Below are 14,607 nucleotides of genomic sequence, written 5' to 3'. Positions count from 1 at the left end.
ATATATTTGGTGTAGATTGTGATATATTACATATGGTGTGTAATATATATTTACTGTATTTTGATATATTATTTACAGTAAATAACATACATTTGGTGTAATTTTTGATATTTTATGTACAGTATATTAAATATAATTACTGTAGTTTTTGATAGTTTATTTACAGTATATATAACACATATTTGGTGTACTTTTTGTAATTTTATGTACAGTATGTAATATATATACACTGTAATTTTTGATATTTTATTTACACTATATAAAATGTATTTGTTGTACTTTTAGTTAATATTATATGTACAATATATGAAATATATACTGTACTTTTTGATATTTTATGTACAGTATATAAGATATATTTGGTGTCCTTTTGATATTTTATGTAAATTATATAATATATATTTGTTGTAGATTGTGACATTTTACATACGGGCTGTAAGATATATTTACTCAACTTTTTGATATTTTATTTACAGTAAATAATATACCTTTGGTGTAATTTTTGATATTTTATGTAAAGCATATTAAATATAATTACTGTAGTTTTTGATAGTTTATTTACAGTATATATAACACATATTTGGTGTACTTTTTGATATTTTATGTACAGTATGTAATATATATTTACTGTAATTTTTGATATTTTATTTACACTATATAAAGTGTACTTGGCGTACTTTTTGTTAATATTATATGTACAGTATAAGAAATATATTTACATTACTTTTTGATATATTATGTGCTGTATATAAGGTATATTTGGTGCCCTTTTGATATTTTATGTAAATTATATAATATAAATTTGGTGTAGTTTGTGATAATTTACATAGGGTGTGTAATATATATTTACTGTAATTTTTGATATTTTATTTAGAGTAAATAATATACATTTGGTGTAATTTTTGATATTTTATGTGCAGTGTATTAAATATAGTTACTTTAGTTTTTCATAGCTTATTTACAGTATATATGACACATATTTGGTGGACTTTTTAATATTTTATGTACAGTATGTAATATATATTTACTGTAATTTTTGATATTTTATTTACACTATATAAAATGTATTTGGTATACTTTTAGTTAATATTATATGTACAATATATGAGATATATTTACTGTAATTTTGATATTTTATATACAGTATATAATACCTATTTGGTGTACTTTTGCTATTTTATGTAAATTATATAATATATATTTGGCGTAGTTTTTGATATTTTACATAGAGTGTGTAATATATATTTAATGTAATTTTAGATTTTTTTTACAGTATATATTATACATTTGGTGTAATATTTGATATTTTATGTACAGTATATTTAATATAATTACTGTAGTTTTTGATTGTTTATTTACAGTATATATAACAGGTATTTGGTGTCGTTTTTGGTATTTTATGTACAATATGTAATACATATTTACTGTGCTTTTGGATATTTTATTTACAGTATATAAAATGTATTTGGTGTACTTTTAGTTAATATTATATGTACAAAATATGAAATATATTTACTTTATATTTTGATATTTTATGTACAGTATACAATGTATATTTTGTGTTCCTGTGATATTTTATGTAAATTATATAATATATATTTGTTGTAGTTTGTGATATTTTACATAGGGTGTGTAAAATATATTTACTGTACATTTTGGGATTTTATTTACAGTAAATAATATACATTTGGTGTAATTTTTGATATTTTATGTACAGTATATTAAATATAATTACTGTAGTTTTTGATAGTTTATTTACAGTATATATAACACATATTTGGTTTACTTTTTGATATTTTATGTACAGTATGTAATATATATTCACAGTAATTTTTGATATTTTATTTACCCTATATAAAATGTATTTGCTGTACTTTTAGTTAATATTATAAGTACAATATATGAAATATATTTACTGTACATTTTGATATTCTATGTACAGTATATAAGGTATATTTGGTGTCCTTTTGGTATTTTATGTAAATTATATAATATATATTTGGTGTAGTTTGTGATATGTTACATAGGTGTGTAATATATGTTTACTGTACTTTTTGGTATTTTATTTACAGTAAATAATATACATTTGTTGTAATTTTTGATATTTTATCTACATTATATTAAATATAATTACTGTAGTTTTTGATATTTTATTTACAGTATATATAACTCATATTTGGTGTCCTTTTTGAAAGTTTATGTACAGTATGTTATATATATTCACTGTAATTTTTGATATATTATTTACACTATATAAAATGTATTTGGTGTACTTTTAGTTAATATAATATGTACAATATCTGAAATATGTTTACTGTATATTTGATATTTTATGTACAGTATATACGATATATTTGGTGTCCTTTTGTTATTTTATGTAAATTATATAATATGTATTTGGTGTAGATTGTGATAGTTCATATAGGGTGTATAATATATATTTACTGTACATTTTGATATTTTATTTACACTATATAAAATGTATTTGGTGTACTTTTAGTTAATATTATATGTACAATATATGAAATATAATTACTGTACTTTTTGATATTTTATGTACAGTATATAAGATATATTTGGTGTCCTTTTGATATTTTATGTAAATTATATAACATATATTTTGTGTAGATTGTGATATTTTACATATGGTGTGTAATATATGTTTACTGTAATTTTTGATATTTTATTTACAGTAAATATTATACATTTGGTGTAATTTTTGATATTTTATGTACAGTATATTAAATATAATTATTGTAGATTTGATGGTTTATTTACAGTGTATATAACACATATTTGTTGTACTTTTTGATATTTTATGTACATTATGTAATATATATTTACTGTAATTTGTGATATTTTATTTAAAATATATAAAATGTATTTGGTGTTCTTTTAGTTAATATTATATGTACAATATATGAAATATATATACTGTACATTTTGATATGTTATGTGCAGTATATAAGGTATATTTTGTGCCGTTTTGATATTTTATGTAAATTATATAATATAAATTTGGTGAAGTTTGTGATAATTTACATAAGGTGTGTAATATATATTTACTGTAATTTTTGATATTTTATTTAGAGTAAATAATATACATTTGGTGTAATTTTTGATATTTTATGTACAGTGTATTAAATATAATTATTTTAGTTTTTGATAGCTTATTTACAGTATATATGACACATATTTGGTGTACTTTTTAATATTTTATGTACAGTATGTAATATATATTTACTGTAATTTTTGATATTTTATTTACACTATATAAAATGTATTTGGTGTACTTTTAGTTAATATTAAATGTGCAATATATGAAATATATTTACTCTGCATTTTGATATATTATGTAGAGTATATAATATATATTTGGTGTACTTTTGATATTTTATGTAAATTATATAATATATATTTGGTGTAGTTTTTGATATTTTACATAGAGTGTTTAATAAATATTTACTGTATTTTTGATATTATATTTAGTGTATATAGTATATATTTCGTGTAATTTTTATATTTTTTATACAGTATGTTAAATATAATTACTGTAGTTTTTGATAGTTTATTTACAGTATATACAACACATATTTGGTGTACTATTCGATATTTTATGTACAGTATGTAATATAGATTTACTGAACCTTTGGATAGTTTATTTACAGAATATAAAATGTATTTGTTGTACTTTTAGTTAATATTATATGTTCAATATATGAAAAATATTTACTGTACATTTTGATATTTTATGTACAGTATATTATATATATTTGTTGTACATTTGATACTTTATGTAAATTTTATAATATATATTTGGTGTAGTTTTTGATATTTTACATAGAGTGTGTAATATATATTAATTGTAATTTTTGATATTTTATTTACAGTATATTGTATACATTTGGTGTAATTTTTGATATTTTATGTACAGTATATTAAATATAATTACTGCAGTTTTGATAGCTTATTTACAGTATATATAACACATATTTGGTGTACTTTTTGATAATTTAGATACAGTATGTAATATATATTTACTGAAATTTGGATATTTAATTAACAGTATATAAAATGTATTTGGTATACTTTCAGTTAATATATGTACAATATATGAAATATATTTGCTGTACTTTTTGATATTTCATTTACACTATATAATATATATTTGGTGTACTTTTGATATTTTATATAAGTTATAAAATATATATTTGTTGTAGTTTTTGATATATTACATAGAGTGTGTAATATATATTTACTGTACTTTTTGATACTTTATTTACAGTATATAATATACATTTGGTGTAATTTTTGATATTTTATGTACAGTATAATAAATATAATTACTGTAGTTTTTGATAGTTTATTTACAGTATACATAACACATATTTGGTGTACTATTTGATATTTTATGTACAGTATGTAATATATATTTACTCAAAATTTGGTTATTTAATTTACAGTGTATAAAATGTATTTGGTGTACTTTTAGTTAATATTATATGTACACTATATGAAATATATTTACAGAACTTTCTGATATTTTATGTACAGTATATAATATATATTTGGTGTACATTTGAAATTTTATGTAAATTATATAATATAAAGTTGGTGTAGTTTTTGATATTTTACATAGAGTGTGTAATATATATTTACAGTAATTTTTGATATTTTATTTACAGTATATAATACACATTTGGTGTAATTTTTGATATTTTACATTCAGTATGTTAAATATAATTACTGTAGTTTTTGATAGTTTATTTACCGTATATATAACACATATTTGGTGTACTTTGTGATATTTTATGTACAGTGTGTAATATATATTTACTGTACTTTTGGATATCTAATTTTCGGTATGTAAAATGTATTTGGTGTAATTTTACTTAATATTATATGTACAATATATGAAATATATTTACTGTGCATTTTGATATTTTATGTACAGTATATAATATATATTTGGTGTACTTTTGATATTTTATGTAAGTTATATAATATATATTGGGTGTAGTTTTTGATATTTTACATAGAGTGTGTAATAAATATTTACTGTACTTTTTGATATTTTATTTAGTGTATATAACATATATTTCGTGTAATTTTTGATATTTTATGTACAGTATGTTAAATACAATTACTGTAGTTTTTGATAGTTTATTTACAGTATATACAGCGCATATTTGGTGTACTATTTGATATTTTATGTACAGTATGTAATATATATTTACTGTACCTTTGGATATTTTATTTAGAGTATATAAAATGTATTTGTTGTACTTTTAGTTAATATTATATGTCCAATATATGAAATATATTTACTGTACTTTTTGATAATTTATGTACAGTATATAATATATATTTGTTGTACATTTGATATTTTATGTAAATTTTATAATATATATTTGGTGTAGTTTTTGATATTTTACATAGAGTGTGTAATATATATTTATTGTAATTTTTGATATATTATTTACCGTATATAATATACATTTGGTTTAATTTTTGATATTTATGTACAGTATATTAAATATAATTAATATAGCTTTTGATAGTTTATTTAAAGTATATATAACACATATTTGGTGTACTTTTTGATATTTTATGTACAGTATGTAATATATATTTACTGTACTTTTGGATATTTAATTTACAGTATGTAAAATGTATTTGGTGTACTTTTACTTAATATTATACGTACAATATATGAAATATATTTACTGTGCATTTTGATATTTTATGTACAGTATATAATATATATTTGTTGTACTTTTGATATTTTATGTAAATTATATAATATATATTTGGTATAGTTTTTGATATTTTACATAGAGTGTGCAATAAATATTTACTGTATATTTTGATATTTTATTTAGTGTGTGTAATATATATTTCGGGTAATTTTTTTTATTTTATGTACAGTATGTTATATATAATTACTATAGTTTTTGATAGTCTATTTACAGTATATACAACTCATATTTGGTGTACTATTTGATATTTTATGTACAGTATGTAATATATATTTACTGAAATTTGGATATTTAATTAACAGTATATAAAATGTATTTGGTGTATTTTCAGTTAATATTATATGTACAATATATGAAATATATTTACTGTACTTTTTGATATTTCATGTACAGTATATAATATATATTTTGTGTACTTTTGATATTTTATGTAAATTATATAGTATATATTTGGTGTAGTTTTTGATATTTTACATAGAGTGTGTAATATATATTTACTGTACTTTTTGATACTTTATTTACAGTATATAATATACATTTGGTGTAATTTTTGATATTTTATGTACAGTATATTAAATATAATTACTGCAGTTTTTGATAGTTTACTTACAGTATACATAACACATATTTGGTGTACTTTTTGTTATTTTATGTACAGTATGTAATATATATTTACTGTACTATTGGATATTTTATTTACACTGTATAAAATGTATTTGGTGTACTTTTAGTTAATATTATATGTACACTATATGAAATATATTTACAGAACTTTTTGATATTTTATGTACAGTATATAATATCTGTTTTGTGTACTTTTGATATTTTATGTAAATTATATAATATATATTTGGCGTAGTTTTTGATATTTTACCGAGAGTGTGTAATATATATTTAATGTAATTTTAGATATTTTTTGCACAGTATATAGTATGCATTTCGTGTAATTTTTGATATTTTATGTACAGTATATTAAATATAATTACTGTATTTTTGATTGTATATTTACAGTATATATAACACATATTTGGAGTACTTTTTGATATTTTATGTACCGTATGTAATATATCTTTACTGTGCATTTGGATATTTTATTTACAGTATATAAAATTTATTTGGTGTACTTTCAGTTAATATTATATGTACAATATATAAAATAGATTTACTGTGCATTTTGATATTTTATGTAGAGTATATAATATATATTTGGTGTACTTTTGATATTTTATGTAAATTATATAACATATATTTGGTGTAGTTTTTGATATTTAACATAGAGTGTGTAATAAATATTTACTCTATTATTTGATATTTTATTTGCAGTATATAATATGCATTTAGTGTAATTTTTGATATTTTATGTACAGTATATTAAATATAATTACTGTAGTTTTTAAAGTTTATTTACAGTATATATAACACATATTTGGTGTACTTTTTGATATTTTATGTACAGTATGTAATATATATTAATTGTACTTTTGGATATCTCATTTACAGTATATAAAATGTATTTGGTATACTTTTTGTTAATATTATATGTACAATGTTGGCAATATATTTAGTGTATTTTTGATATTTTATGTACAGTATATAATATATATTTGGTGTACTTTTGATATTTTATGTAAATTATATAATATATATTTGGCGTAGTTTTTGATATTTTACATAGAGTGTGTAATATATATTTACTGTAAATTTAGAAATTTTTTTTACAATATATAATATACATTTCGTGTAATTTTTGATATTTTATACACAGTATATTAAATATAATTACTGTAATTTTTGATTGTTTATTTACAGTATATATAACACATATTTGGTGTACTTTTTCATATTTTATGTACAGTATGTAATATATATTTAATATGCTTTTGGATATTTTATTTACAGTATATAAAATGTATTTGGTGTACTTTATTTAATATTATATGTACAATATATGAAATATATTTACTGTACAATTTCATCTTTTATGTACAGTATATAAAATATATTAAGTGTACTTTTGATATTTTATGTAAATTATAAAATATATTTTTGGCGTAGAGTTTGATATTTTAAATAGAATGTGTAATATATATTTACTGTAATTTTTGATGTTTTATTTACAGTATATAATATACATTTTGTGTAATTTTTGATATTTTATGTACAGTATATTAAATATAATTACTGTAGTTTTTATAGTTTATTTACAGTATATATAACACATATTTGGTGTACTTTTTGATATTTTATGTACATTATGTAATATATTTACTGTACTTTTGGATATTTTATTTACAGTATATAAAATGTATTTGGTGTACTTTTAGTTAATATTATATGTACAATATTTGCAATATATTTACAGTATTTTTGATATTTTATGTACAGTATATAATATATATTAGGTGTACTTTTGATATTTTATGTAAATTATCTAATATATATTTGGCGTAGTATTTGATATTTTACATAGTGTGTGTAATAGATATTTACTGTAATTTTAGAATTTTTTTACAGTATATAGTATACATTTCGTGTAATTTTTGTTATTTTATGTACAGTATATTAAATATAATTACTGTAATTTTTGATTGTTTATTTACAGTATATATAACACATATTTGGTGTAGTTTTTGATATTTTACATAGAGTATGTAATAAATATTTACTGTACTATTTGATATTCTATTTACAGTGTATAATATGCATTTAGTGTAATTTTTGGTATTTTATGTACAGTATATTAAATATAATTACTGTAGTTTTTATAGTTTATTTACAGTATATATAACACATATTTGGTGTACTTTTTGATGTTTTATGTACAGTATGTAATATATATTTACTGTACTATTGGATATTTTATTTACAGTATATAAAATGTATTTGGTGTACTTTTAGTTTATATTATATGTACAATATATGAAATATATTTACTGTACACTTTGATATTTTATGTACAGTATATAATATCTATTTGGTGTACTTTTGATATTTTATGTAAATTATATATCGTATATTTGGCGTAGTTTTGATATTTTACATAGAGTGTGTAATATATATTTACTGTAATTTTAGATTTTTTTTAAGGTATATAGTATACATTTCATGTAATTTTTGATAATTTATATACACTATATTAAATATAATTATTGTAGTTTTTGATAGTTTATTTACAGTATATATAACACATATTTGGTGTACTTTTTATATTTTGTGTACAGTATGTATTATATATTTACTGTAGTTTTTGGTATTTTATTTACAGTATATAATATGTACTTGGTGTGCCTTTAGATAATATTATATGTACAAAATATGAAATATATTTACAGTACTATTTGATATTTTATGTACAGTATATAATGTGTATTTTGTGTACATTTAATATTTTCTGTAAATTATAAAACATAAATTTGGTGTAGTTTTTGATATTTCATGTACTGTGTGTAATATATATTTACTCTAATTTTTGATACTTTTTTTACAGTATATGATATACATTTGGTGTAATTTTTGATATTTTATGTACAGTATATTAAATATTACTGTAGATTTTGAGAGCGTATTTACAGGATATATAAAACATATTTGGTGTACTGTTTGATATTTTATGTACAGTATGTAATATATAGACTGTATTTTTGATATTTTGTTTACAGTATAAATAATGTATTTTGTGTATTTTTAGGAAATATATGTACAACATATGAAATATATTTACTGTACTTTTTGGTATTTTATTTACAGTATTTAATATATATTTCATGTGCTTTTGATATATTATGTAAATTATATAATATGTATTTGGTGTAGTTTTTGATATTTTACATAGGGTGTGTAATATATATTTACTGTTTTTTTGATATTTTATTTACAGTACTTTTTGATATTTTATTTACAGTACATAAAATGTATTTGTTGTACTTTTAGTTAATATTATATGCACAATATATGAAATATATTTACTGTACTTTTTGATATTTTTTGTACAGTGTATAAGATATATTTGGTGTCCTTTAGATATTTTAGGTAAATTAAATAATATATATTTTGTGTAGTTTTTGATATTTTACATAGGGTGCGTAATGTATATTTACTGTCCTTTTTGATATATTATTTACAGTATATATTATACACTTGGTGTAATTTTTGATATTTTATGTACAGTATATTAAATATAATTACTGTAGTTTTTGATAGTTTATTTACAGTTTATATAACACATATTGGGTGTACCTTTGGATATTTTATGTACAGTATATTAAATATAATTACTGTAGTTTTTGATAGTTTATTTATAGTATATATAAAACATATTTGGTGTACTTTTAGTTAATATTATATGTACAATATATGAAATATATTTACTGTACTTTTTGATATTTTATATACAGTATATAATAAATATTTGGCGTCCTTTTGATATTTTATGTAAATTATATAATATATATTTGGTGTAGTTTTTGATATTTTACATAGAGTGTAATATACATTTACTGTCCTTTTTCATATTTTATTTAGAGTATATAATATATATTTTGTGTAATTTTTGATATCTTATGTTCATTATATTAAATATAATTACTTTAGTTTTTCATAGTTTATTTACAGTATATATAACACATATTTGGTGTACTTTTTGATATTTTAAGTACAGTATGTAATATATATTTACTGTATTTTGATATTTTATTTATAGTATATAAAATGTATTTGGTGTACTTTTAGTTAATATTATATGTACAATATATGAAATATATTTAATGTACTTTTTGATATTTTCTTTACAGTATATAATATATACATTGTGTCCTTTTGATATTTTATGTAATTTACATAATATATATTTGCTGTTGTTTTTGATATTTTGCATAGTGTGAAATATATATTTACTGTCCTTTTTCATATTTTATTTAGGGTATATAATATACATTTGGAGTAATTTTTGATATTTTATGTACAGTATATTAAATATAATTACTGTGGTTTGTGATAGCTTATTTAATATATATATCACGTATTTGGTGTACTTTTTGATATTTTATGTACAGTATGTATTATATATTTACTGTACATTTTGAAATTTTATTTACAGTATATAAAATGTATTTGGTGTACTTTTAGTTAATATTATATATACAATATATGAAACATATTTACTGTACTTTTTGATATTTTATTTACAGTATATAAGTTATATTTGGGGGCCTCTTGATATTTAATGTAAATTATATAATATATATTTGGTGTAGTTTTTGATATATTACATAGGGTGTGTAATATATATTTACTCTAGTTTTTGATATTTATTTACAGTATATAATATACATTTGGTGTAATTTTTGATAATTTAAGTACAGTATATTAAATATAATTACTGTAGTTTGTGATAGTTTATTTAGAGTATATATAACACATATTTAGTGTACTTTTTGATATTTTATGTACAGTATGTAATATATATTTACTGTGTTTTGATATTTTATTTACAGAATATAAAATGTATTTGGTGTACTTTTAGTTAATATTATATGTACAATATATGAAATATATTTACTGTACTTTTTGATACTTTATGTACAGTATATAATATATAGTGGTGTACTTCTGATATTTTATGTAAATTATATAATATATATTTGGAGTAGTTTTTGATATTTTACATAGAGTGTAATATATATTTACTGTCCTTTTTCATATTTTATTTAGTGTATATAATATACATTTGGTGTAATTTTTGATATTTTATGTACAGTATATTAAATAAAATTACTGTATTTTTTGATAGTTTATTTACAGTATATATAACACATATTTGGTGTACTTTTTGATATTTTATGTACAGTATGTAATATATATTTACTGTACTTTTTGATATTTTATTTACAGCATATAAAATGTACTTGGTTTACTTTTAGTTAATATTATTTGTAGAATATATGAAATATATTTACTGTACTTTTTGATATTTTATGTACAGTATATAAGATATATTTGGTGTCCTTTTGATATTTTATGTAAATTATATAATATATATTTGGTGCAGTTTTTGATATTTTACATATGGTGTGTCATATATATTTACTGTCCTTTTTGATATTTTATTTACAGTATATACTATACACTTGGTTTAATTTTTGATATTTTATGTATTGTATATTAAATATAATTACTGTAGTTTTTGATGGTTTATTTACAATATATATAACACATACTTGGTGTACTTTTTGATATTTTATGTACAGTATGTAATATACACTTGCTGTAATTTTTGATATTTTATTTACAATATATAAAATGTATGTGGTGTACTTTTAGTTATTATTATATGTACAGTATATGAAATATATTTACTGTACTTTTTGATATTTTATGTACAGTATATAAGATATATTTGGTGTCCTTTTGATATTTTATGTAAATTATATAACATATATTTGGTGTAGTTTTTAATATTTTACATAGGGTGTGTGATATATGTTTACTGTCCTTTTTGATATTTTATTTGCAGTATATAATATACATTTGGTGTCTTTGTTGATATTTTATGTACTGTATATTATATATAATTACTGTTGTTTTTGATAGTTTATTTTCAGTATATATATAACACATATTTGGTGTACTTTTTGATATTTTATGTACAGTATGTCATATATATTTACTGTACTTTCTGATATTTTATTTACAGTACATAAAATGTATTTGGTGTACTTTTAGTTAATATTATATGCACAATATATGAAATACATTTTCTGTATTTTTGATATTTTATGTACAGTATATAATATATATTTGCTGTCCTTTTGATATTTCATGTAAATTACATAATATATATTTGGTGTAGTTTTTGATATTTTACATAGGGAGTGCAGTATATATTTACTGTCCTTTTTGATATTTGATTTACAGTATATATTATACATTTGGTGAAATTTTTGATATTTTATGTACAGTATATTAAATATAAGTACTGTAGTTTTTCATAGTATATTTACAGTATATACACCACACATTTGGTGTACTTTTTGATATTTTACGTACAGTATATAAGATATATTTGTTGTCCTTTTGATATTTTATATAAATTATATAATATATTTTTGGTGTAGCTTTCGATATTTTACATAGGGTGTAATATATATTTACTGTCATTTTTAATATTTTATTTACAGTATATAATATACATTTGGTGTAATTTTTGATATTTTATGTACAGTATGTTAAATATAATTACTGTAGTTTTTCATAGTTTATTTACAGTATATATAACACATATTTGGTGTACTTTTTGATATTTTATATACAGTATGTAATATATATTTACTGTAATTTTTGAAATTTTATTTACAGTATATAAAATGTATTTGTTGTACTTTTGGTTAATATTATATGTACAATCTATGAAACATATTTACTGTAGTTTTTCATATTTTATTTACAGTATATAAGATATATTTAGCGTCCTTTTGATATTTTATGTAAATTATAAAATATATATTTGGTGTAGTTTGTTATATTTTACATAGCGTGTGTAATATATATTTACTGTATTTTTGATAGTTTATTTACAGTATATAATATATATTTGGTGTAATTTTTGATATTTTATGTACAGTATATTAATATAATTACTGTAGTTTTTCATAGTTTATTTACACTATATATAACACATATTTGGGGTATTTTTGATATTTTATGTACAGTATGTAATATATCTTTACTGTAATATTTGATATTTTATTTACAGTATATAAAATGTATTTGGTGTACTTTTATTTAATTTTATATGTACAATGTATGAAATATATTTACTGTACTTTTTGATATTTATGTACAGTATATAACATATATTTGGTTTCGTTTTGATATTTTATGTAAATTATATAATATATATTTGGTGTAGTTTTTGATATTTTACATAGGGTGTGTAGTATATATTTACTGTCCTTTTTGATATGTTATTTACAGTATATATTATACATTTGGTGTAATTTTTGGTATTTTATGTACAGTATATTAAATATAAGTACTGTAGTGTTTGATAGTTTATTTACAGTATATATAACATATATTTGGTTTACTTTTTGATATTTTATGTTCAGTATGTAATATATATTTACTGTACTATTTGATATTTTATTTACAGTATATAAAATGTATTTGGTGTACTTTTAGTTAATATTATATGCACAATACATGAAATATATTTTGTGTACGTTTTGATATTTTATGTACTGTATATAAGATATATTTGGTGTACTTTTGATATTTTATGTAAATTATATAATATATATTTGGTGTAGATTGTGATATTTTACATATGGTGTGTAATATATATTTACTGTAGTTTTTGATATTTTATTGACATTATATAAGATACATTTGGTGTAATTTTTGATATTTTATGTACAGTATGTTAAATATAATTAGTGTAGTTTTTCATAGTTTATCTACAGTATATATAACACATATTTGGGGTACTTTTTGATATTTTATGTACAGTGTGTAATATATATTTACTGTACTTTGATATTTTATTTACAGTATATAAAATGTATTTGGTGTACTTTTAGTTATTATTATATGTACAATATATGAAATATATTTCCTGTACATTTTGATATTTTATGTACAGTATATAAGATATATTTGCTGTCCTTTTTATATTTTATGTAAATTGTATAATATATATTTGGTGTAGTATTTTATATTTTACATAGGGTGTGTAGTATATATTTACTGTCCTTTTTGATATTTTATTTACTGTATATAATATACATTTGGTGTAATTTTTGATATTTTATATACAGTATATTAAATATAATTACTGTAGTTTTTGATAGTT

This window comes from Pan paniscus, chromosome 22, assembly GCF_029289425.2.
Source record: "Pan paniscus chromosome 22, NHGRI_mPanPan1-v2.0_pri, whole genome shotgun sequence".
Taxonomy (NCBI): domain Eukaryota; kingdom Metazoa; phylum Chordata; class Mammalia; order Primates; family Hominidae; genus Pan; species Pan paniscus.
This window is presented reverse-complemented; position numbering follows the sequence as displayed.